Here is a 5,213-nt window from a genome sequence, read left to right as displayed (position 1 = left end):
AACATGCAATAATGGGATGAGGTTGCATACAGAGGGAGAGAAAGTAGAGGAGAGAGGAGCTCAGTGCATCATGGGAAATCCCCCGGCAGTCTAGGCCTATAGCAGCATAACTAAGGGATGGTTCAGGACTCACCTGAGCCAGCCCTAACTATAAGCTTTATCAAAGAGGAAAGTCTTAAGCCTACTCTTAAATGTGGAGATGGTGTCTGCCTCCTGAACCCAAACTGGAACCTGGTTCCACAGGAGAGGAGCTTGATAGCTGAACGCTCTGGCTCCTAGTCTACTTTTGGAGACTCTAGGAACCACAAGTAACCCTGCATTCTGGGAGCGCAGTGTTCTGGTGGGGTAGTAAGGTGCTATGAGCTCTTTAAGATAAGATGGTGCCTGACCATTAAGAGCTTTGTAGGTAAGAAGAATGATTTTAAATTCTATTCTGGATTTTACTGGAAGCCAATGCAAAGAAGCTAAAACAGGAGAAATATGATCTCTTTTCCTGGTTCCTGTTAGAACACGTGCAGCAGCATTCTGGATCAGCTCAAGAGATCTGGATAGATCCAGTATTACACTAGTAGTAAAAAGAGCAAAAGAGTCTGAGAATAGACAAGTAATTGAGGTTTCATCTCCCACGCCAAGTCAGACGCAAACAGAAACAAATCCATGGATAAAGGAGATTAATGAAGATACACTGATTGAGGGTAAACCCACCTTGGTTGCTTTCATCTGTAAGACTGAATGTGGCAATATTCTATGTTATCTAGCGCTATTCAATTCAATTTTATTTATATAGTCTAGACCGTATTCTGTTATATTATTTACAGAAACCCAACAATTCCCACCATGAGTAAGCACTAGGCGACATAAGGCAAGGAACAACTTCCTTTTAAGTAGATGGTGTCGAGCAGAAACATGGGGGCAACAGATGACTTGCAACCACAGCTACAGAGCCAGAAAACCTGCAGGAAGTGATAGGAGGTTAGTGGGGAGGGACGAGAAAGCACAAGACTACGGGAAAGGGAAGAAGTTGAGTTAGTAAAACATGCATTAATGGGATGAGGTTGCATACAGAGGGAGAGAAAGTAGAGGAGAGAGGAGCTCAGTGCATCATGGGAAATCCCCCGGCAGTCTAGGCCTATAGCAGCACAACTAAGGGATGGTTCAGGACTCACCTGAGCCAGCCCTAACTATAAGCTTTATCAAAGAGGAAAGTCTTAAGCCTGCTCTTAAATGTGGAGATGGTGTCTGTCTCCTGAACCCAAACTGGAACCTGGTTCCACAGGAGAGGAGCTTGATAGCTGAACGCTCTGGCTCCTAGTCTACTTTTGGAGACTCTAGGAAACCACAAGTTAAAAGTAGTTTTGTGTCGTTCAAAGAACGTTTCGTTCATAAGACCTAATCGTGTGTATGACTTGGGAGGAACGGGTTGTCTCAGTGAGTCATTGGTTCATTTTCACGCATGCGTGAAGGATCTTGGACTCTTACGTTCACTCCTCACACGGCAGCTGCATGGGCTCCGTCAGCACAGGAAACAGAATTGATTAGTTCACGACTCTCAACTGTGGGTCTGTTTGAGTCGTTCATTTGTCACGTGACAGCTACTGTAGAGCAGGAATGAACGACTCATTCACCGCTCACATGGGTCCTCCTCAGTCTTTCGTTCATTCGGCAGGCTGAGTGACTGCCAGCGCCGGAGAATGAGAGGCAGGTCAGCTGTCAGGTAACAGTCACTGGATTGATATTATGTAGCTATTTTGTTAATTATGAGACATTTAATAAAGCATAACGTTATTACAGCGCAGTGATGTTGTGCTAAGTTTTAGTTTTAACACAGCCGCACCGTAACTTTAGTCCTGCTAGTGTTTAACATTACAGCTAACAGCTGATGAGAGTTGTTCTGGGTCCGCTCCACTTCAGAGCCCTGACAGGGTTCTACCTGGAGCTGAATTACCTCTGAGGTCGTCTCCTCTCCAAAACAAACAGACCCGGTCATTAAAACATTAAAACACAGCCACGTAGCAACGTTAGCGTTAGCCCTGTAAACAGCTAACAGCTGATCCAGGTCCGCCAGAGAAAGCAACATAACTTTTCCTTTTTATTTCCCAACAGAGCCGTGCTGTTGTTTCACAGCTCGTGACTGGTGAACAACCTGCAGTGTTTGAGAGCGATGTGCTCATGTGTGTTTCTCTGTCTGCAGAATCCGGATCTGATGTGGCTCATTCTGCGTCCAGAACTGACAGACTCCTGCGTTTATATAATGTGTTAATATTTCTTTGTTCCTCTCTCTGTGCTGGAGTTCTTTAAGAACTTGGTGGCTTGATCCAGATTATTATTAAATTGGTTGAATTTTAATAAGAGTGTGTTTATTCACATAGTGTATCAATCTCATTACTTCAATATATTTACTGCAAATCTGATATTAATATTTTACTCATGGATAGGGACCTTAGGCTACTGTATGAATGAGCACTTTAGCGATAATGATAGTAATTATATACACAAGCCTTTATATGGCTGGTCTGGTTGTATACTCAGGTAGTATACTCAGGCATACTCAGTAGTGGTGATTACATATTGACAACATATTTCTGGTGTTTTTACACGGTTTGAATTTGGTTGTGGGCCCAGGGGGGTTTATATAATGATGATATACAGTAATCAAGAGGTGAATTTGTGCATTATACTTTGTCAATTAAAGCTAGCCAGGCAGCCTTGCGTGTTTGAGAACGGCGCTGTAGCGCCGCAATAACCAGCCTAGTTCAAATGAACGAAATGACTCAAAAAAAGATTAGTTAATTTTAATGAACGAGATTTGAATGAACGAGTCTGTCAAAAGACTCGAACTTGCCATCACTAGTTAAAAGCTGCTAGAACAGGAGAAATATGATCTCTTTTCCTGGTTCCTGTCAGAACACGAACTGCAGCATTCTGAATCAGCTGAAGAGTCTTAATGGACTTTTTCGAGCAGCCTGATAATAAGGAATTACAGTTATCCAGCCTAGAAGTAACAAATGCATGGACTAGTTTTAGACAAGATGTTCCAAAATTTTGCAATATTATGTGGGTGAAAAAAGGCAGTCCTTGAAATTTGCTTGAAAGTTCCCTTTGGAAAAGGAGAGGCCAAATCATTAATAAGAAAGGCAGTGAGTGACGTATGGCAGAGGAAGTGGGACACAGATACTAAAGGGAGACACTATTACAGCATACAGAAATCACTTAAGGTGAAGGGTTTCAAAGGGAAATGTAGAAGAGATGAGGTTTTTTTTTCAAGATTAAGATTTGGACATACTGGATTAAAATCAAATCTTTATTTAATGGCATCATGAAGTGTAGTAAATATGATTCTGAGAGATGCAATGCACTGGACGCTTAAGAGGAGGTGGAATTTACGGGTCACTGGGATTCATAAGAGTGCAGGAGAAAATGTCTAGAAAATTGTCACAGATTTATTCAGCCAGGTGTCACCAGACATCGCAGATAAACTGGGCTACTCTGTGGACATCGCTCATAGGCTCGGTCCCCGCTCTGGAGAGCCACGTACCAGCCGGCGCATCATTGTGCCGTACTTGTCAAGAACCCACAGGGACAAGATTTGGAGGGATGCCAGAACTTCGTCCATACTCAAAGAAAGTAAATGTAAATGCTCTGTACTTATATAGCGCCTTTCAAGTCTCTTTGACCACTCAAAGCGCTTTTACACTACATCTGCATTCATACACTGAGCCTAAGTGCTCAAACAGAAACTAACATTCACACACGTTCATACACTGGCAGAACAGCCACCAGAGCCAATTCGGGGTTCAGTAGTAGTCCAAGGACACTTTGACACACAACTAGGGGGATCCGGGGATTGAACCTTCTGATTAACGGCCAACCCGCTCTATCTCCTGAGCCACAGCCGCCCCAAAAGAAAGGAAAATCAGGATCATGCCACAAGAGACCAAGGATGCCAGGAACAAGCTGAACAGGCGAGGAAGCAGGGAAAGAATACAAGTGGAGCCCCCTATCAATGAGCCCTGCCGCTCCTACACCATCTGCTGAAGAGGTGGTCGGATGCTGAGGCAGTAATAGGAACACACTGCTATTTCACGCACATATTAGCAGCGACGTCCTATTGGTCGGCTACGTGCACAATAAAAATTTCTGCAGGCAAGTGTGTGCATTTGATTGGAGGAAGTAATACCCATAGAGTCCAGTAGAGGGCTTCACCTGTGCTTATAGAACTAGGGTTACCATATCGTTACCTTTGTTCTTTCCATCTTCATAACAGCCGAGAAATTTGGTCCTGCCTCTAAGTAAGTCTGATCATCTGAGGAATTCAAACAGCACTGCACTGAAAAAAGGGAGACTGGTCACCTGTTATATTTATCAAATTATATTTAGTGTATTTTACTAAAGGGTTTTATGTTCTTAAGTGAAACGTGATAGCATTGTGTGGACTGCACATTAAATGCAGAAAGTGTGAACAAACATATTTAGCTCATGTTGGGATAAAGTTAGTCAATCAAGTGAAGGTATTAGTTCTCATTTTTTCTCGCGATATTCACGCACGGGTGCAAATGCATTTCGGGAAGAAGAAAGAATAGTCCGCGCTTTTTCCGACATTCCCACTTGCAGCTTCCAGCTCAACTCGCTCTGGGTCGATTCCACCGTCGCTCAGCTCAACTCTGTAAGTATGCTTTGCTAATAGCCTGCTGGTAACCGCAATGAAATAATGTGGGACTTCCATTTTCGAAGAGAGCAAAGTAAATATCAGATTTTACAAGATGAAAGTGAGACTAATGCGGGGACCGCTTTGATCTTGACCGCTCGTTAAGCACCTGCAACAAACGGTTGCGTAGCTCAGAGTAACTTTACCAGTGAGAAACAGTAACGTTAGAGAGAGACAGCGTGCACCGTGTAATTTACAGACAGAATACAATAATGGTTCGACGAATTAGAGGTTTGTTGCAGCAAATTGAAATTGGGCATTTTTGGAACAAGAAGGTTTTGGTAAGTTTTATTTAGTTTATGTCGAATTTAAATAAAGTTTGTTTTAATTATGAGCTAACAAGGTAATGTTAAAATAATTTGAGCTAACGTTAGTCATAGTTAGCCAGAGATACTTGATATCAGAATGTGTATGGTTGTATTTTCCTGTGTTTATTGGCTAACTGGGTTTAATTTATATAATCTATTGGTTACTGGAGAGATTAAAAAACAACTTTGGGGGCTGCGCG

Source organism: Micropterus dolomieu, linkage group LG14, assembly GCF_021292245.1.
Source record: "Micropterus dolomieu isolate WLL.071019.BEF.003 ecotype Adirondacks linkage group LG14, ASM2129224v1, whole genome shotgun sequence".
Lineage (NCBI taxonomy): Eukaryota > Metazoa > Chordata > Actinopteri > Centrarchiformes > Centrarchidae > Micropterus > Micropterus dolomieu.
Note: the sequence above shows the minus strand (reverse complement) of the source record.